The sequence below is a fragment of the Meriones unguiculatus genome, chromosome 19, assembly GCF_030254825.1.
Source record: "Meriones unguiculatus strain TT.TT164.6M chromosome 19, Bangor_MerUng_6.1, whole genome shotgun sequence".
NCBI lineage: Eukaryota > Metazoa > Chordata > Mammalia > Rodentia > Muridae > Meriones > Meriones unguiculatus.
This window is the reverse complement of record NC_083366.1, coordinates 12046050-12068393: the sequence shown is the minus strand read 5'-3', so window position 1 is coordinate 12068393 and position 22344 is coordinate 12046050. Positions and strand designations below refer to the sequence as shown.

Genomic DNA, 22344 nt, shown 5'->3' with positions numbered 1-22344 from the left:
GGACTTCTTTAGACACTGGGTACAGAGGTGAGAGTGAAGGGGCATGAAGGTGAAGAGATAAGCAAGATGGAGTCATGCTTTCCCAACAACAAAAACAATAATAACAACAATAATAAATTTGATAAAAACAAAATCTCTAAGAATCCCAATATAATTTCTTTCCCCACTACTTCTCCCCCCTACCCTCACCCACACCACAGTCTAATTCTTTCTCTAACAGCACTTCCTGTGCTATTCAAATGTATAATCACACTCCCAAGCATTTGTTTATTTCTAATTTGCTGTGTGTTTTATTCAGCAGCACCATTAATGAAGTACATTACCCAGCCAGCAGTGCTTTGAATTATGATGGCTTTGTAATGCTCAACTGTGGAACAGTGACAACCAGGCGCCAATAGAACTGTCTCACACACCTTTCCTGAAAGTGGAGAGCATCCTTCTCAATAAAAACAAAATAGCTTTGCCCAGCTGCAAACCAGCAAGGCTGTGTGCAAATCAGATGAGAGGATCTGATGCACAGGGAAGATGACCTGGCAGAGTCTGGAGAAGCAAATGGGGTCTTTGGAGTTAGCGGGGCTGACCTTGCCTTTGGGCTTTGCTCTTTTCTTAGCTGTCAGTTGGAGAGCCTCTCTTTCTTAATTTTTCCCAGTAAAACAGCTAAAGGGATCAAAAGGAGTAGGTTTGAAAAGACCTGAGACACAGAAGCCAATAAATAACAGTTGTATTCTTGCTCTAAACTCATCATTGAAATCTGTCCTCAGGCAAGTCAGTCCTTCCTCCAGGCCATTTATTCTATCCCCATTGGGGCTACAAACATCTCTCTCTCTGCAGGGAGTCACTCAATTTCAAGAGGACAGGGGTCTTGTACTTCCCTTTGCCTTTTGTGTCTCTATGTCCCTTTTCTCATTTGAAATCTTCACATTCTTCCCTTTCCTCTACCTCTCTCTGGGGGAAGGAAACATGAACCCTCCACAAGTTTGAGATGAGAAAACTCAGATTATGTCTTAGATGTGGGCACACAGCCCAAAGGGGATGTTATGGTGAACCCTCCTAACATCTGATTCAGGGGCAATTTCTGTAAGTCAAAGGGAACAGAAACAGGGGGATGTCAAGATGAAAGCAGGAACTCTTAAAGGCTGAGTCAGAAGCAACGTGGTAAAACAAGAGATTGCAGTGAGGAGAGTCAAGCGTGGGCTGATATGTGCACCTTTCCAAGGATCTGGTCAGACTAGTCCAACCCAAAGGACCAGGGTGAAGGGGAAACAGTCCTGGCTACTGCAAGCCACAGAGGCAAACGGCATCACACTCTGCTACAAGGAGCACATTTTAAATGAGATGAATAAGACAATGTCCATGTATCACTAGCTCACAGTGTTGTCTGAGCCATTGGTGAACGAAAGAAATCGGACTCAGCTTCAGAGGGCATCCAGTCATTGTCCCCACAACTCCAAACCCCAAAGACAGATGCTGCAAGCTCCAAGATTTCTGCTTCTGTCCCCTCCTTATTGTTGTTTAATTCCAGTCCATTGTAATTTTGTGATGAAAGCTTCTTAAATAGTTATCTCTAACAGAAATGGTGAGCTTATATATTTATTTCCAAACTCCGCACACATCCTCCCGCCTCTGCCATCAAAAAGACCTGTCTTAGATAGCTCAGCTCTTCTCCCCTTGAAGATGCCCTAGAACTTGGAGACTAAGTTGGCCTTTAAAGCTTCTCAGACCAGCAAGTTGAGATGACTCCAACTATCCCCCCTGCCCTCTGCAACACGACCATCCTTACTCACTTGTCCCTGTGTAGGCCTGTCTCACTCTGCGCCCGTAGCATTTGTCATAGCTGTCACATCTTGCCAGCACCCTTGACTTCTTCCTCCACTGACATCCCCTCACTCCTTGCAAAGAAGTGACTGAAGAAATAGAGCTCCTTCCATAGACATCCCTAGACCTGATGCCTGTACGGCTGGTGAATTGACAAGTCCATGGTGTCCAATTTGTTAAGCCCTCTATATTTCTTAACAATTCTATTTCAAGCCCCAGTTCTCTCAGTGGTCACTCTACACATTCAGTTATCCTGCTATCTTGACCATTCTCTGGCCCTCCTAACATCTCATTCAGTCATGCTGCCTGTTTCAGAGAACCAGTGCTGCTGGGTGTGATCAATCCACAGCTGTCAGCCCTGACCTTCCATCTGAAAGAAAGGCCGCCTCTCTCCCATGATGATAATGCATCTGCCACTCCATCCTTCTGGCTACTCTGAGATCAGGTCCCGCCCTACTACTTTTTCTGAACGCATCTTTACTCTCTGGCTTCCATTGCCACCATCAATTCACTACCATCTCAGAATCAAAAGCAAAATAACTCACATTGCTATTCCCCTCTCCCTATTGCCTATTCCAATTGTAACCACAGCTGCCCACTTGGTCTATTTATAAATCCACTTCTGGCTCTCAGCAAGTGTCACTGTGTCGAAGGAGAACTCAGTGCCTTGCCTTAGCTTCCCAGCCTGCAGCACTATCTTGTTCCACCCTCAGCCCTCCTCGCTCCACAGCCTCTGGCTGCTGGTCACAGCCCTTCTGAAGCTTCTTTTCTGTATGTCTTGGTATTGCCGGTTAGTCTTTTTCTGATGTGACTTTAAAGGAATGACTGGTATTCAGCTGTAGGTGTTCTCCTGTGCTTTGCCTCTGGGCTCCTACCTTTGCAACCTGCCTGCTCTCCCCAAACCTCTTCACAGACCTCTTTTTCCTTCATCTATTTTCATTGCCTCAAGGAGGGCTGTCTCTCACATACGCTTGATCTGATCATGCTACTTCTCTGCTCCAAATCATCCCCTTCGGGACATGTAGCCCACGCCTTAGTGGGATAGCTAAAACAGCAGCCATCTATCAGCCTGGCCTTTGATTAGGAGTTTAACAACAGTTTGCTAACCATTAAATGGTACGAATTTCCTTTTCTCTCCATTCTCTGAAAGTCTTATACCATGAATTCTGATCATCTTTATTACTTAATAATAGAATTTGCCTGTTTGGTACCAACAAACAGGCCTTTAGGCACATTTTCAGCATTTCAGTATATCAAGAGGAAGAACTTTTTAATAAGACTGCGGGGAGAAGAGACACAAAAGGCAGCATTTCTCCTATCATTGTTATCTCTGTGGATACTGGGCTTCCTTGAAAATCCTGTTTTTATAAGTCATCCTTGAGTTGAAAGTGATCACTGGCCAGAGTCCTCCTGGCCAGAGTCCACCAAAATGCTAGGAGTCTGAAGACCGTCCTGGTTCTTGCCAGATAATAAACAGATAATGCAGAGAATATCTCTCAAAGGAATGATGTTACACAAATCTGCAGAATACTGTCACTGGTACTTAGTATCCAGCAAGACCCCTAACGCACAGAATGAATGTCACCTTCTGAGTGTGACCTGTAATCATACAACCATGCAATCAGTCCCCTGGCCAAGTAAAACATCCGAAGAAACAATCTGAGTGCAAGGCTCTCAGGAACAAGTACAGCTAAGTTCTATTTACGGTGACAAAATGGGCGTCACAACATAATGCTTCAAACCTGATCAGTTCTACTTTCTGAGGAATGGATACATTAACAATAGCTGGAGAATAGTTTCTAAAACCAGAAAGCTCAGTGAGGGATTTTTTAAATTAATGTTTCTAATGTTCCTTCTTCATCCAAGAGTAATGAGAACGGACAGCATGCTGACCACCAGCAGAAAGTCTTATGCAGAGGGGCCCAGCAGGCTGGATAGCCTCTGGGATTCAGGCCAGGGTGATCTCCTGAGTCCTACCTCTAGGGTCAGCAGGCAAATTTCTTACGATATGCTCCCTTACCTCTTTGTGGCTTTCTGAAAAGAGAAGGGAAAGTTTGATGATGAATCTTGGGTAGAAACTAAAATCAGCTAAGAGACATGCCTTTGGGCCATCTGTGAGGGGTGTTCTTGGGAAGGGTGAACGGGATGAAATAGATCCTCCCCCAGAGTGGGCAGAACCTTCCAGAAGGCCCAGATAGAGAACTACTTCCCCCTTAGTAGTCCTGTGTGTTTGCATCTTGCTAGTCACTGCGTCTCTCCTTTTGTAGTCACTGCTGTTGCCATGTTTTGCTAGCATTAGAACCTAGCTTCTTCTAAAGGCGGGAGCTTTCCAGGAATTATCTAGGTTTTCAGCACCAGACTGAGACAGCTGAGGCCCAGGATTGTGAATTGAGGAACTCCGAGGTCCTCAGGTTCTCCAGCCTGCAGACAGCTATTGTCGGACTAACTGGTCCCTTTGGTATAAGCCAACCTGATCAATCTTTTATAACAACTGTTATTCTATCGATTCTGCTGCTCCAGAGAAGGCTATATAGAGCAAGCATCCAGCCCATGGAGGACACTCTCCTCCACTACAAAGCAGTGTTGTGACTTATAAATCATTCTCAGATGTATTTCTACAAAGACGACAGGCAGATCCTGGTCTCCCTCTTTGCTTGGTCATTCATCGGTTAAGTGTGGAGTCCACACTACACCTAGTAGATGGGTAGCCCTTGAGATACTACAGTGGACAAGGCCATAGCACTGCTACCTTGGAGCAAGTCATCTGCTGGGGAAGACGAGCAAGTAGATGCATAAATTCCATTTGACTTTACAGCATGCGAGCCAGCTGTTTTCCATAATCATATTAATTTGAAGAAATCATGAATCTGTGCATTTAATTCGAAATATAGGAACTGCTTTTAAAGTGACAACATAGATAGAGACTTATTCTTTTAAACATGAACACTGGCAACTTAAGTTGTAAAATATTCTGCAGATCATCTCTGTTTACTTGGCTCTTATCTGTTTCTATTTACCATCAATGAAGATTAATTAGCCATCCCTCAACTATTAAATCAGTTATCAAGATGCATTCTCGAATACTCCTTTTGTGCAAAAACAGTTTTCAAAATCATAAATTCAGAACTTCTGTACATATATAAAATAATATACATTAAGGATTTCACTTTGCTCATAAGGGTCCCAGTTAAAGGAAGACTCCGCAGTATCAACACATTTATAAATCAATAATACTGAGATGAATATGCAGAGGTAAAACCAGGTAGGGAGGGGTAAGATAATTTGCATATTTATAGATAAAAATTAGTTTGCATGATGTCTACAGTTTGGAGTTCTAAAACAGCTCCCATAGGATCAGAAGATAACTCAGAGTTGTGGGCTCTAAACACAGCAAACTTAAATGAACCTGCTTGGCTTGCTTTCATGGTCACTGGGGGAGACAAAAGCATCAGCAGACTCATCCAGCTATACACCCTATGAATAATTATGCCTGTCTGCCAGATATGGGAGCAAACAAACACTCTCAGCTTGGATTTGGGGCAAAACCCACGGGAGGAAATCATGTCTGGAACTGTGCATCTGGTGGCAACCCATGGCTGGGGAGATCATAGGCCCTCCACTTTGCTGGGGTAACATACTGCTGCTGTTTCTGCTAATTCAATAGGACATCAAACTGCCTTCTAAACATATACGTTTGCACCCATACACATGCTACTCTCTGCCTTAATCAGAAAAGGTTCACTCTGCAAGGTTCACTGTGGTGAAGGTATAGACTGGCAGCTGTTTAAGATGCTGAGAATAAGGAAGAGTTGAGTGGCCAGCTCTAAACATAGCATTTGCTAGACCCTTTAAGACCACCATTTGGACAAAGCAGCAGCCTACAGAATATGGAAAATGTTTTTTACTAACTACACATCAGAGAGCTAATATTCAAGACACATATTGAACTCAAAAAACTACAAAACAAGAAAACAAATAACTCAATTAAATATTGGAGTATAGATCTAAACAGAATTCTCAAAGGAAGACACCCAAGTGGCTGAGAAACATGTAAAGAAATGTTCAAAATCCTAAATTATCAAGGAAATGCAAATCAAAACTACTTTGAGATTTCATCTTATAGCCATCAAAATGGCCAAGATCAATCAAACAAATGACAACTCATGCTGGCGAGACTCTGGAGTAGAAGGAACATTCACCCGCCACTGCTGAGAGTGTAAACCCGCACGGCCACTACAGAAATCAGTGTGGTGGTTCCTCAGGAAGCTGGGAAGAGGTCTACCTCATGATGCAGCTACACCACTCTTGGGCATATACCCAAAGGTCGCTTCATCCTACCACTTGCTCAACCATGTTCTCTGCTGCTCATTTCATAATAGTCAGAAATTGGAAATAACCTAGATGTCCCTCAGCATATAAATGAATAGAGAAAGTGTGCTACATTTACACAGTGGAATATTACTCAGCTATTTAAAAAAATGAAACATGAAATTCATAGGTACATGGATGCAACTAGAAAAAAATCATCTTGAGTTGAGGTAACCAGACTCCAAAAGACAAATATGGAATATATTAGCTTTTGTGTAAATTAGCTGTTAAGTCACTAATAACAATGCTATAATCCTTTGAACCTTGAGGTTACTTATAGAATAAGAAACTGGGGGGGGGGAGTAGAGATCTTCATTGGAAGGGAAAGTAGAATAGATAGTTATGAATGGGAGGATCAAGTGGAGAAGGGGAGGGAAGAGAAGGAAAACAGTGGGAATATGAAGAAAACAGCTAAAATTAAGGAACATTTGAGGGATAGTGTGGAAACCTAATACCTAAGTAGAAGCTTAGATTTCTAAAATATATACATATATAAAGACAAAGTAAATGAAATTACTGAATAATGGGCAAGACAGAACCCCTACTGGCCATCTCTTGCTACCAAATGAAACTTCCATTGCCTGGAATGCGTTACATCTAATTGAGTTGTTGGCCGAAAAGCTCCTATAGAAACAACCCAGGCTGTTGCCAAGACTATAGGTTGCTCTTCACAAACTGATGGAAAAGCCCCACTGCTGAAGACAACACCTACACAACTCAGTGGACATGGAAAAGCGGAGCTGGGGCCTGCACAGACTTTATCCCTACATCTAGTGTATTTGGTACAGAAAGGTACCCTGCTATCGAAAGAGTTACATAAGAACCAACCCAGCCACAACCTCTTTGATCTACAGTGGTGTCTTGTCCACAATATATGCCAGGAAAACAGTGGTACAAAGCTTGTGAGAGCAACAAACCAATATTTCATTTGAGTTAAGGCCCCATCTATGAGATGAAAGCCACATCTGACACTGCTTGGGTGGCCAGGAGCCTGAGACTAGATACCCTAATCTCTTAGGGTAAAACTAAACGTTACTGTTCTGCTGAAAGCACGTCACAGTAAACTAACCCCTGATGATGCTCTGCTACACTAATAGATCAGGGCCTTGCTCAGCCATCATCAAAGAAACTTCCTCCTGCAGCAGGAAACAAATATAGGGATCCACAGCCAGACACCATGAAAAGCATGAGTGACCTCAGAACACTCAGCCCTAAGTGGACTGTCTCCATCAAACCTCCCCCCCTCAGCCTCAGGGAACCCTGTGGAAGAGGAGGAAGAGAGTGTAAGAGCCAGAGGGGATGGAGGACACCAAGGAAATGAGGTCCTCTAAGTCAACAGGATCCATGCATGCACGTATGAACTCACAGAGACTGAAGCAGCATGCACAGGGTCTGCATGGGTCTGCACCAGACGGGGTCCTAAAACTGAAAGTAGAAGTGTACACCTGCCTCTATCCCCAAAGCAAAGGCAGTCTCCAATTGGTAACAAGTTACAAGTGAAAATTTAGTGGCTTTCAAAAAAGTCTCACCAGGAAAACAAACTATCATTAAGAGTAAAGGGCATGCCCAGTACATGGGCAACAAAAAATGGGACTCAATGTATGTGTGGAAGTTCCTTGTCTCAGAATGTAGTGTTAAGTCTTTTTTTATCTTCTTGTTTAATTCTTATTTTATTTATTTACACACGTTTTGCCTTTTTACCCTACAGGTTCTTTGAATATATATATATATATATATATATAGCCTCCAGTATATTGTTTTTACGGATTCCTGAGTGTGTGAATGAGTGGTCTGCTTCTGTACCTGTTTCTTGGGCCTTCTCTTGGGTGCTGTCCCTTCAGTTTATTTTGTTCTATTTCTATGTGTTAGTTTTTGTTTTATCTTACTTTATTATTATTTCTTAGAAGCCTGTTTGTTTTCTAATGAGAAATGGATAGGGAATGAATCTAGATGAAAGAAAAGGTGGTGAGAAAGTGGGAGAAGTAGAGAGCATGGAAACTTTATTTGAAGGAAAAAATATTTTCAGTAAAAAGAGAAAAAAAAGGAAAGAAAACATTTCTCACATTTTTAACAACATCATTGTCCATCCCCACAACATCAAAGAATGAATTCACAGTGCCAAACTTAATTGGCTTTGCTTTTTCTAAACTCCAGTCACTCTCACCCAGAGTTTCCCTCAAAGAGAAATGGATGTCTCTGCTTTAGGTGTGATGGGTTCTCCAGCACAGCCAGGAAGAACTGATTTACATAAGTAGACTGAAGTGAGGGGGTAGGGGAGGTCCAAAAGAACAATTCTGATATGGAGATTTATGAAAACTACTCCTAATCCAGTGGACAACAGGTGGTCTCAAACAGGAACAGGGATACTTAGATAGCAAGAAAATAAAATGGGGGCAGGTTGGGGATAAGCGGCAAACCTTGGGGCATCCGTGTCTCACTCCACACTGACTGGTTCAGAAGTATAAAATCCTTAGGTGCTTGAAGCAAGTGTGAAAGTGTTAAGTCTGTAAGGAGTCTGGCCACAATTATATGTTTTTTCTCCTCCAGATCCCAGAGTAATTTTAGAACAAAATAGTCTTTTTAATGACCTACCTTCAAGGGTATTCTCTGTCTCTGTAGTCAGGATTGTCTTATTTTTCACTGAAATACTTTGAATTAGAAAGTCTCTCGTATGTTGAGGATATTTTAATATTAGTGCCCATATTATTTGTGTGTGTGTTGCAAGCACGCAGATATAGATGCATGTAGACATGTGTGCACACATGTACATATGGAGGCCAGAGTGCAACCGAAGTGTTGTTCCTCAAGAGCCGCCATCTCCCTTTATAAAGACAGGGCCTTTCACTGGCCAGAAGCCTGTCATGCAGGACAAACTAGATAAACAGTAAACCCAACAGCTCCATCTGCCTCTGCCTCTCGACAGACAACCGGAATTACAAGTACGGACCACCATACCCAGCTGTGTTCTAAGGATGAAACTTTACCAATGGAACTATCTCCTTAGCCTTGTATCAACATGATTTAGTGCAAAAGTTTACATATATTAGTGGTGAAGAATAAAGGACATAAGAGAAACATGGTCATTAGGTCATTAGGTACCGGGTATTCAAAACACCCTATGTTTTGAACATGTTCCCTTTGTCTATTTCATTTATTTTTCATCAGAAACATGTAAGTTCAGTACTGGGTAAATGAGGAAAATGAGATATCTCTAAAATCACTCCTCTAGTTGAGAGTTAAATTTTGAATCCATACACTATGATTCTGTGTGAGTAATCACATTATTCCATCACCCTTCAATGGAGCACTAGTTCACTGGACATTGCTGCCTCCTCATTCTGATTATCTCTTCTGACTATATGGGATGTGCCAAGGGTTCTCTTTTTGATCAAATTCTGTTAAGCCTTACCCTGAACTCTGTTCAACTAGCTCCTATTATTGGGCATGCTCTTAAGAGCCCGATTCTAGTATTAATCTTGCTAACTTGGGTTATCCTGAACCCCTTACCTTTGATGAACATTCTCAGTATCTGATCAAACTCATTCTCTACTGCCCTAGTTAGCTTTAACTGTCATCTTGACATAGCCCAGAGCCACCTGAAAAGGGAGTGTCCACCGAGGTATTGCTCAGACAAGACTGGACGGCTAAAATATTTGCGGGAGGTTGTCTTGATTGTTAATTGTTGTAAGATGGTCCAGCCCACTGTGGGCAGCGCCATCCCCTAGGCAAGTAGTCCTGGGCTATATAAGGAAGTAAGCATAGGCCCGTGAGTGGTTTCTGCTTCATGTTCCTGCCTTGATTTCCTGCAATAGACTTCCTTCAGTGATAGAAAGTGATCTGGAAGTGTAAGTCAAACAAACTTTTCCTCCCCTAAATTCCTTTTGGTTAGTGTTTTATAACAGAAAAACAACTGATCATTCAGATCTGCTGTCATCCAAACTCTCACACTTGAATTCTCCTTACCCTAAATATTTTCCCCTAATAATTCCCTATACATTGATACCCCCACACATATGTATATATCCTGTTCCTTTGTTATGGATTTCTGCTCTTCCTTCTGCTTAGACTTGAATCCATGTTTATCTACTATAAAACTCCGTAACAATAACACCTACCTTGATAGGTATCTAAGTAAAGTCTGGCTCACCATTGTAACAAGTGTTATAAGTGATTTTGTTTCTTAGAGCCATTTTTTCACTTTCATACATTGTAAGTAACAATTACAACACAAAAGCATTCTTGTTCATAGGCATGCAAATGAATTTTTTCCAGTAGAGAGACAACTCCTCCATAGATACACAAAAAGAAAAAAAAATTGGTTTTGCCTTGTTTTAGCACTCAACTTTCTTCCTAATTTACATGTCTGTCTGTTGTATAAACTCTCCTTTAAATCTGTTATAACATCTCACAAGTTTCCTCACTGATATGATACATAGAAGCTTTACAGTGTTGATTCTCATTCCTGTGTGAGATGTGATCTTACCGGCTTATAAAAATTATCTTTTAGCACCCTGCATAAGCATGCTGAAATCATTTCTGAATTGAGTAAACAGAGTATACGGATTGAGAAGATTAACATTGGTGGTGCAAAGACGTTCATTCCAATCTCTAGTCTGCTGCACATTGCACCTCTAATGTTAGGAAAGTTATTTAACCTTCCTCCATCTGGGAGTAATACTATCTCTCACATGAAAGTGATGCAAAGTCTGTGGGCGCTAATGCATGGAAAATCTCAGCATGGTGACGGGAATGGGTAGCTAGCCTGTGTACTGAGTGGCATTCAGCAGCAGCAGCAGTTAACACTGCACTGTTTGTTATTGTGTTGGCTGCCCCGTGAGCTGGTGCCTCTCCAGCTGCAACGTGCCCTTGGGTCCCCTGGTAACTTTCATTAAAATACAATCTTGGTTTAGTAAATGGGGGTGGGGCCTAGTGTGTTGCGGTCTAATAGACTCCAGGCGGTGTCGATCTGCTGGGCTGATTAGAGTGGCCTCCAGAGTCTCAGAGTCAAGTTCTTCTGCCCTCGTAATCTCTTTCTTAAAAGCCCATGAGGGTTAAAATTTGGTTGCCCTACTTGATGAAATTTATAAGCACCACAGGAAAATTTTCTGAGCCTGAGCCTATCTACACAGGATTATTCATTTAAGGTTAATTGATGTAGAAAGATGTGGGGTTCCATTTGTGGACTGAGGTCCTGAATTAAGTAAAAAGGAGAAAGTAAGCTGAACGCAAGCCTCTGCCAGTCTCTGCTTCCTGACTGTGAACACAATGCAAGCAGCCACCTCACGTTCCCCACTACAACCACTGAACTCCTGAACTGTGAGCCCGGACAGATCTTTCTACCAAGTTGATACCATTGGGTATCATCACAGCAATCAGAGAGGTAACTAATCCACAGCCTGCAGTGAGACTTCACAGGCCTGTAATGCCTGGGAGACATCCTTACAGCTGGAGTGCAATACTGGTGGCAAAAAGCAATAAAGTAATTTGAAAATCAGGAGAGTAAAAATGAGCTAAATCGCGTGTCACTAAGTGGAGATTCTTTTTTCCATATAAAAAGGTACAACAAAGGAAATAGTGTGAGAGGAGTCTTGCGTGCTGAGAACACTTAACATAATTGCTTTTTTGACTCAGCTGCAAGGCGCCGGTCTCCCAGCAGCTCTGCCGCAGAGCACATATTACCTGCACCAAAGTGAACTCTCCACACAGCCGTGCATGAAATCTGGTCCTATGAATGCAGCCCTTGAATGTCCATTATGCAACATTTTGAAGACAGCTAAAGGATGCAGGTCACCTCTGAGAAGTCACCAAGGGATGCATGCACTGGCTTTAGATGCCAGTTAGTTCCACGCTGAAGGACCCATCTTGTCTCTTTAATGACAATCGGCATGTGCTTCTCAACCAAGTGAGTACATTTCTGTGCTAACTGAATAGTTTTCACCCAATCTCAGAAAATGAACTTTTGAGACAAGATCATTAATGAGAAGACACCTTGCCTCCTCTCCTTAGCCCCACCCTTTTTTTTCTCAGACTGGTCTCAAACTTGCTATTAAGCTCAGACTAGCCTCATATGCTTACTCCCTCAGCCTTAGGGAGTTCTGGAATTACAGATGTGCACACCTGCAATACCGAGACTGTGTTACTATTGCAAGTTTCTGTGAATGGAGTGGTCTGTTATCTATGTAACCAGATGGGAAGCTGAAAGCCAGTCTGATGGTGCTGCCTAATGAAGGTAGAGACTTCTGGGAAGTCACATGTCACAGAAACTTCAACACTACAAGAACCAGCTGATGAGTACACATGCCTGAAAAATCTTCTCATGGCTGTTTAGCCTTTATGTTCAAACATTGGGGGATACCTTATGTCCCAAGTCAAATAAGAAGAGTGCATCAAAATAAATAAATAAATAAAAATAGCAAATGGAACATCTTGCCTTTCTGTGATTTCAGAAATATTAAAGAACACAAAAGATCTGAAAATTATTATTTCTAGATTCAGGACAACAAAGAAGGGAACTGCTTTATTCAGTTAATGAGAGACAGGCCAATCCTAGCAGATATTTCTGCTTTTTTCCTGCAACCTATATTTTATAAGATGATGATAGAAATCCAAACATTTTTGAAGAAGGAATTTCCATCTTTTCTCAAGCTTTTGGGTACGATCAGGTATAAGAAGAGAGCAGTAGCCTCTGCCATGTGTCATGGCCGACTATTGCCATGTCTGCCCCTAGCTGATCACCTTTCACAACTCTCTAATAAATTCAAACCGATGAATGAATAAATAGCCAAACAGACTTGAGGACTCAAGATGGTAACTCATGGAGGAAAAAGTAAATTCTGAGGCCAGTCACAGTAAGAAACTGAATGAGAGAGAGAGAGAAAGAAACTGAACTCCTAGAACAAGGATCTTCTGATGAATCCCCTTGCTAATTATAGGAATTAGTTAATCTGATGGGTCCAATCTCTTGGTTCTATTTAATTGAGATTTTGTGTCATTTAAAGTGAAGTTATTTAAATTTTCTCATTAATATTTAATGAGAGTCTAAGGGAAGTATGAAGCTGAATTTACTGTGCTTAGGTACACTGTAATTAAGAAAGGTTAGGAGACTGTCCCAAGAGCCCTATCATTCACAATATAATTACAGATGAAGTCCGACCGAAAAACAGCACAAAGACATAACCTTTGAAAAGCTGGAAGAGAAGTGACTCAAACGTGGTATTAGGTTCTGAGAAGTGCAGTCAATCAAGTGTCATTTCAGGCAACTCAGGAGTAATAAACCTCTGACAAATCTGAACTACATTATTCGCGATTTCCCAGCGGACACATCGTCCTAGCGTGACTCCCTCACATCTGGGATACCCTGACTCTAGGCAGAGTGGAGCTACGTTGTCTCCTTTTACCAGGGGTGGGTGGGGCTTCCCTTTCAGCCTGGCCTCTCCCCTTCTAAGTCAGCAGAGCCCAGAAGCTGTGAGGCCCTCTCAGGGTGGCTGTTAAAGCACCTCCTACCAGGAGGTCCTCTGTTCTTCACCTGCTTACGGCTTCTATTTCCTACCTGTCTGAAAAAGGAGCTTAGGATCACACCCAGAGGTGAGTTCTAATGAGAGTTAACATCTCATGCATCGAGATGAACAGATTTCCATTTCAAAAAAAGCTTTTAAGAAGTGTTTTCTGCTATGACCAGTCATTATGCTTTTACGAGTGCCCAAAAGAGTGCCAGCTTATCTGTTTAGAGCCACACCATCCTTTGTTCTCTTGTATCCCACCATGCCCCTCCCTGGCATGCCTGAGTCTCTACTTGGAGACCTTCAGCTAGAAGCCTTTCTCAGATTTCACTAATGAAGGTTTGTTGTTTTCTTTTGTTTTGCTTCTTACTTTTGGAGACAGTTTCTTTGTGTAGCCTAGGCCAGCCTAGAACTCATGATGGGTTCATGAGTTCGTGCCTCGGCCTCCTGAGCGCTGAGATCACGAGTGTGTACCTCGATGTTCAGGTGAAGACCTGTCTTGGTGAGCATTAGCCATTATTGTGACCTGAAAGGCACTGCTTCTCAGGCCCCACACAGATCGTGTCCTCACACTTTTCTCCATCCCATCGACTGACCAGCTGTCCCGGCCAGACCTCATCCTTTGCCCAAGACTCAGAAAAATGATTAATACAATGAGAGGCCTAAAAAGTGGAGGTTCTAATTAGGAAGCTGATCCTAAACTTTGGGGTGGAGAGCAGCTACCCAAGCCATACAAGTTCTGCAGCAGACATCTGGCCATAGGAGAGGAGATGGTGTAACTCATAGCTAGCCTATGTGCTGGCACTGGTGAAGCCAATTTGCTGCCATCCTCCTAAGGTTACTGTTCTCCTGAGCATGGGGAAATTATCAGTGCTATAAAAAAATGGTTTCATCATTGTGCCCAATCTGAACCACACCTGTACTCTTCTGAAATATAAGGTTCTTAAATAATTTTACATAAATGGACCCATAATCAAAGTAAATGTATATTCATGAAAGAGAAGTAAGGAGAATTTGAAATAAATGATGACAAGTGCTAGCATTTTATCTAACTAACCCCCCCCATATGTCAAAGACAAACTACATTCTTTTATAACTCTGGTAATAAAATATTCAGGGTAATAATTTTTATTACAATTCTGGATTTTTCCTTCAGTGTTGAATGCTTCTATCTACTTCAACTACTTATTGTCCTTTTTAGTTCTTAACTCTGTTTCTTTCCTGGTAATAATATATACTTGTTCCACTTCTTAAATCTCTTTATTAGATACAATTGAAGGTAATTTAGAATTTACCACTCTTATCACATCCTCCTTCTGCCAGAGGAATAGTGGATATATGAGGTACTGGCTGTTCATAAATTTCTTCCCAGTTCCTGTAACTCTTTCCTTACAGTTCCTGAAATGGAGACAATGGATCTTTGATGGGGCTAGAGTTCCTGTAACTCTTTCCTTACAATTCCTGAAGTTGAGACAATGGATCTTTGATGAAGCTTCCGTCTCATCACTGATGACCTCTAGAAGACATCAAATATCTTTATTATATAGTTTCCTAGTCTGAAATGTCTCACTTAAACATCCTTTAAAACAGAGCAAGGCAGTCGACCAAACGATGGCCTACAGCTAAAATAGTAGAATCAACAGTTGTTTCAAAACTGGAGTAGAGGGAAGGTACAGAATAAGGTCTCACATCAGTCTAGGCAGGCCAGGTAGCCAAGGCTGGCTGTGAGCAATTTTCTTTCATAGCTCTAGAAGCTAAAAGTCAAATATCCGCTGCCCTAGGGGTTAGTTTCTGATAAGGTCTCTTCTGCGCAGGTGGCCACCTTCTCTTAGTGCCACAAGAAGGGGTCTGTCCAGACAGACTGCTGCAGCCCAGCAAAGGGAAGGTACATCTCTTGCTCCAAGAAACACTGGATGAACCAAGTCTCACCTTGCTCTTCCTTCAAGTTGAGTCTGGTGACCAGGACATTTTAGGCCTTGAGGTCTGGGTACAGATCCATCTTGAAGTGCTTTTTCAACCCCCAAAACTGCCCCCAACTATACTCCTGGTCATGGGGGCCCTGGTCAAGGAGGACAGGGAATGTGGAGATGCTTCCATCTCAACCATAGCTTTGTGTGTATTTGTACAGGCTTTCTTAAAAATTACATTCACTCACCTCTTCCTCTCTGTATAACCAGAATCTTCCTCTCCCCTGGTTCATTCTCACAAGATACAAACATGTTCCCCCTTTGACTTCACAAACTCTCTCCCTCTTCTTACTCATCTTTTTATCCCCATCTCTTTGAAACACCTTCGGAATTATTTGAAGTCACTGCTTTCCCTTCCTCAACAACTCATGCAATTAATTTATCAGAAGGCTGAAATCCAAATAAATCTTAGACTCAATAGCCCAATGTTCCAACATCCCCCTTCCTCATCTTAAATAAGAGCTGGCCAGGGGACCATCCTTTGTCTGAAAGTGCTCCTACAGGATGCACAGAATAGTGTTCTCCCAGTTTCCTCCAATCCACTGACTGATGACAATTTTTTTCCTTGCCAACTCTTGCTTTACTTCCTAAACCTCTAAGTCTTGGAAAGCCCTAGAACATATTCCTCAGTCCTGTTCTCTTCTACAACTGTGCCTGGTGCTAAAGGAACGCATCCATTCTCTTCTTTGAATACTCTCCCTGGAGATGACACCTAAATCTATCTGTGCAGCTCTGACCTCTCCGTTGGGCTCCCTGAGCTCCAGATTCATCTGAGTAGTCGCCAGCCTCGCTGGCATGTTCACTTGGTGCCTAGCACACTTTTCAAATGTAGCACTGATCCAAGCACAACCCTTGACTTCCTTCTCCCTTTCCTAGTCATTTATGTCTCCCTGGATGACAATGAACATCTAGAGCCATAAATGTATTATCCTTAATCCCTCTTCTTCTTCTCTATGGCCAGACTCTGGGCTAGTCTGTCTTCAGTCTGCCCATATCATTTTGTCTCTTCTTTTATCTTATCAAGATTTACCTGGACAGTCTCCTGACTAGTGTCTGATGTGACCCCAGGAACTGTTCATCTCTATGTAGTGTTCATGGTCATCTTCAAAACTTGCTCTGAATTGTTAGTGGAATAAAATGCAAAATCCTCAAGGCTGTCATTCCATCACATACCTATGCTTAAGAATTGCTTTCACTGCATTTTCCCACCCCCTTCTCCCTCTGTGCTCTCATTCTCTCTACTTTTCACTCACCCTAGCTTCAGGGTTGTTCTTCTAACTTAAACAGTTGTTTTTGTCCTGTGGGTCTTATTCCAGATGGTCAGCCCCTTTAAGCAACTTCTCTTCCCTCCTTTCTGAGGCTGGTTGCTACACACACCAGAACATTTTTCCTTTTGCTTCTTAGAGTAATCACAGTCCCTGAAGAGAGCATGGCTTTGCCTGCCCTGCTCCCCGATGCTGCTCCAGCACCAAGCTCAGCCCTGGCATAGGACTGCTCACTGAAAAAAGCAATCTGTCTCAAGACTGTTCCCCTCTACCAGACTGCCAAAGGAAACCTGTAACTGCCTTTCCCCACCTCTCCACTTGGCTCCCCACCCCCATTTATCTCCCAAGGAGAGCTGGCTCAGCAAGACTGCTCCTGGGCTCTTTGTATATCAAAGGTAAAGGGTTGATGTAGTTAACAGAGGTAGACAAAATGTGAAAAGCTAGGAGGAGACAGATTTGGAGAAACTGCTCATCAGTGGAAAGCAATAAAGAACAGAAGTGAAGGAGGAAGAAGAGGAAGAGAGCACTGGACAGGGACCTAGATCTACAGGGTCCAGGGAGAAATAGAATTTTTGTAATATTTCCCAAATTTGAATCTCTGACTTCTGGATAAGAAAAATTAAAGAGGAAATGAAATTTTAAAAAACCACCATCACCGAAGATTATGAATTGAATTACTTTTTATGTGTTTCGGTTTTAAAAAGTGATAGGATTCCTGTTTATGTGGTTGACTTCTTTACCCACTTCTGCTTCCTAGAGTTGAGCTGCATGGCCCATATGAAGAGACTCTATTTCTGAGCGGTGACCTGGCCAGTTATTCAGTAAATGACAAGATTCAGACATGAGGCTTCCTCCTCAAGGGCCTTGTTCATATTATACTCTACCTGCTTCACACAAAACTAGAGATGAGAATGTAGACATAGGCCTCTTATTGTTACTATTTTCTATTCTGCTTTTCCATAGTAGTTCAAGTCAAGATCATTGATTCCTGATTTCCAAAATGTCTTTTTAAAAATATTTCTTTCCCCTCTAGATATAAGCATAATAATATTTGTCCTCTTTTAGTTGGTGTTTTCTTTGGGTTTGGGGTTTTGTTTGATCGATTTTAACTGTGATCTCATGTACCCCAGGCTGGCTCTGAGCATTCTTGGGAGCTGAGAACGTCCTTTTGATCCTCCTACTTCCACCTCCAGAAGCAATCTTCCAGACCCATCGCCCCTGAGCTTCTTTCCCCGAAGCGCCTTCTGGTGCCCCTTGTCTTCACAGGATGCTGACCTTTGAATAAGGCTGAACTCCTCCCCACCAGCTCTGTCTCCTAAGTGCTCACTGGCTGTGAAAGAATCCAGTGACAGCGCTGGAACAGAAACTGCCTCGTACAGTGATGTACAGTCCATCTCATCCTGGTACCCAGCTCTGCTTCCTTCGTGGGTACTCTTCCTAAAGACATTTCCAGTCAACTTCCCACACCAAACTCCATCCCAGTTGGAAGCCCAACTCACGGCAGACCCTGACACAGTGCACATTCTGCTGAACACACTTTATTGACTTGGGGGCTAACAGACATACAAAAACTGCGCTTATAAATTGTCCAGTTAGCTAGCCCAGAGTAAGCAAGATCTAAAAACAAGCCTTAATTTATAAAATTAAATGGACTTTTAGGACAAACATTTTCCATAGACACACAGCCCTCCAAGTACAATGGAAGCAAACAGAGAAATACAAAGACTCTCTTTTATATATTCCTTCTCAAATATATTTTTCATCACATAATTTCCATCTTATGCTGAACAGTGATAGTAAGTCCCTTCTTCTACTTTTAAACAAACAAACAAACAAACAAAAAACAAGCCAATAGAAACAGTATTGATTTGTGTGGCAAAGGAAAAATCTCTGTACGGGAGAGATGGTTCAGTGGTTAAGAGCATTTGCTGCCGTTGCAGAGGACCAGGGTTTCGTTCCTAGGACTCCTCTCAAGTGGCTCTCAACCACCTGTAACTACAGTCGCTGGAGATTTGATGCACTCTTCTGCCCTCTTAGGAAACACACACACACGAGGGGGGGTGGAGAAGGGGGAGAGGAGAAAGGAGGGAAAAGGAGGGGGAGACCAGGAGGGAAATGGAGATGGAGGAAGAGAGAGAATGAGAATTATTTTAATTCTTTTCTTTTCTTTTCTTTGAAGGAAAAAATCTTAATATCTAAAAAGCAATGTAAAAAAATATCTTTAGGGGAAAGCTTGCACTTGACAGCGTTACTACTCGTAAACTTTTATGAGATGCCATTTTTGTTTTGCTAATTAATGAATTTATGCCCTGGATTAGCATTTTGCCTAAAGCACCCTAATAAGTAATTAATAATGGGTTTATAGGACAAGATTTAACCCATCAAGTGCAATTACTGCGAATCAAAAAGGCAATCTTTCCATGCTTCTCTCTGTCCTCCCACAATGGCAATCTTCCTTTCTTCCTCTTTCATGAGGCTTGGTCCATCCTTTACTCATGAACTCCACAGCAAACAGAGCCCTGAATAATCCTGCTCCTTCCTACTATCCCTGCACTGAATACTGAAAATCCATTGACTTTGTCATGGTTCATGACACATTGATTAATCAGGTAATACACATTCTAAACACTTAGTGAAATGGACTGTAAAAAAAGTATTTTACTGACTCTTAGGGGCAACAATTTATCTTCCTCCACTTTAATGACGAGGCAGCGTCTATGCCTTTACAGTCAGTGGCACTCAGACATTGTCTAAAATGCCTGGTTTCATTGATTTAATACCACTTAAAGTCAACTGAGTTTTGCTAAGATTTTCTTCAACAATTAAACAGGAAAACCTGAACGATATTAAGCAACCCAAGAGAATGATTAAAAAAAAAAAAACAAAAACAAAAAAGAAAACACAGAAATGCTGTAACAACATGCAGTCGACAGGATGATGGACAGGGGTAATTTCACTTTGAATATAACCAAAGAGAAAATGATGAAAGCCCATTTCATTGTGGCAGAAAATAAATATGCATCTGCACAATTTCTAATCGGATCCTGGCGACGACATTCACTGGGCAGCAGAAGGGCCAGGGAGATATTCAAAGAGCGCTGGATAACAACAGCAAAGAGATGGGTCTGCTATATTATGCAGCCAAATTAGCAAGTAATTACACAGAAATATTGACACTGCACCAGAAACAGCAGCCACCCCACGAATTCCAACCACATGAAGTAAGCAGGAAAGCTTTGGAACGTCTCTGTGCATGATCGCTCTTCTTGTTTTCCTGAGACTGCTTCCTTAAGGAAAGTTCCGATCCTCCAGAACTGCCTGCCCCTGGTATGTTTCCATAGTCTATTATTATTATTACCTTCAAGTAATTTGAAATTCTTGGGATTCACTAATTAATATTTCTCTGCCCCGACAAGGCTGGCCAACAGTATCATGAAGCCAAGGAGCCCACATCTATTTGAGTTCCTGCATAGCTGGTATACTGTAAGGCATGCTTAGATGAGCTCCATATATAATTTTAAATGGGTGGGTAACCAGTCATTGAATGAATGAATAATACATCAGACATGTATTGTTTTTGTCACCCAGCACTTCCTGAGTCTTTCCTTGTCTCTGGTGCTGCCCAGTGAGTGCTGATAAATCCACAATCTTCTTCATTTTTCATTCTCTTTTTGATTGTTACTTGCACTGTCTCTGGACACTCTTCCTTTCTTTTCTGCAACCACTCTGATGGGAACACAGCAGCTGACAGTACTGCTAGAGCAATGTGACATTTACAGAAAAGGGGCCATTCCTTCCACCCCTGTGCTTATGCACGCCAAAACATATCACCTGTCCCCATGTCTTCAGACATCCTCAGTGGGGTCTGAAGAACAAAAAACAATAATGTACAGGGGCTCTCTCTTTCTCTCCCCCCTCCTCTGAAATAAACATGAGAGTAATACTATCGTGTTCTACTAGTCCGTTTATAGGGAAGTTAAGTGTTGCAGAAAGCACCACAGTTATCCACAATCACCCAGCGTCAGAAATACAACAATCATCCTTTGAGTTCTGTTCAGCTATGTGTCGCTTAGGCTCATCACTTTGACCTCGAATCACCCTTCTGGCCAGCATCCCACCCTCTAGCCTATGCTGATTTCTCAGACTTAACACGGTAAAGCACGCTTTCTAGCATCCTTCCCAGGTTCTGTCTTTGCATTACTTTTATGCATGTGTGTCACCTGAGTGTGTACACACGTGTGCACATGCAGGTATGTGCGTGTGACAAGGTCTCCACTGCTCTGAAAGTTCACTGGTCAGTGAGGCAGTGCTCCGTCCACATCCCCAGCCCTGAGGTCCCAACAGCACACCACCACTTCCGGCATGTTTGTGGATTCTGAGGGGTGAATTTGGAGTCTCAGGCTGGCAAGGCAGGTGCTTGCCTCGTAGCTTCGCCAGCCCCTCCCCTCACAGAGCCCTTTCTGAGCATGACAGTCACTACAGCATATGTCGTAGTTCAGTCCTAAGCATATCCAAAATGGTGGTGGGGGGATCAGCCCTGCCTCTATTAGTGTATTCATCGAAACCGTTTCCCCTTCTTGTCAATCATACAAGAAACACCAGATTCCCATCATAAAGGACACTGGCAGGCTCAGCATCAATGTCCCTCGCAGTCCCGTTATTCACACTCATTCCATTATCTCCCTTGTTAAATTTTTACTGGCAGCTTATATTTGTGAGCCACTAATCATTCTTTTTCCTCTCAGAAATAACATGCACTTAGCACTGCTCTCTGTCAGCGGCGCTCACCGCACCGCCACCTCGCCTCTTCCTCACCTCACCTCTACCTCACCTCACCCCTTCCTCACCTCACCCCTTCCTCACCTCACCCCTACCTCACCTCACCTCTTCCTCACCTCACCTCACCTCACCTCTACCTCACCTCACCCCTTCCTCACCTCACCTCTACCTCACCTCACCCCTTCCTCACCTCACCCCTACCTCACCTCACCTCTTCCTCACCTCACCTCTACCTCACCTCACCCCTTCCTCACCTCACCTCTACCTCACCTCACCTCTTCCTAACCTCACCTCTTCCTCACCTCACCTCACCTCTACCTCACCACACCTCTAATCCCAGCTGGCCTACAGCTTGAAATTCTCTAGCCTCATTACCAAGTGCTGGGATTACAGGCGTGTGCCCAACACCCAACTACCTAGGAATGTTTCCAGAAATAAGATAGCTTTCTGAAAGTACAAGTGTGTGTGTGTGTGTGTATGTATGTGTGTGTGTTTGTGTGTGTGTGTGGTATGTGAGGTTTATTGTGTAGTGTGCATACACACAAATCTCTGGTGGCAGAATATGCTTTCATGTATACACATCCTATTAGATGTATTATCTTATTAAATATATTTATATGGGATTTATTAGAATGGCTTACAGGCTGTAGT

At 42.6% G+C, this 22344-nt stretch overlaps 1 protein-coding gene across 1 annotated transcript in view; it reads right to left on the bottom strand.

Annotated features, from left to right (window-relative positions):
- St8sia6 (ST8 alpha-N-acetyl-neuraminide alpha-2,8-sialyltransferase 6) overlaps positions 1 to 22344 on the bottom strand; it is a 121306-nt gene that overhangs the window by 66224 nt on the left and 32738 nt on the right. The window lies entirely within an intron of this gene.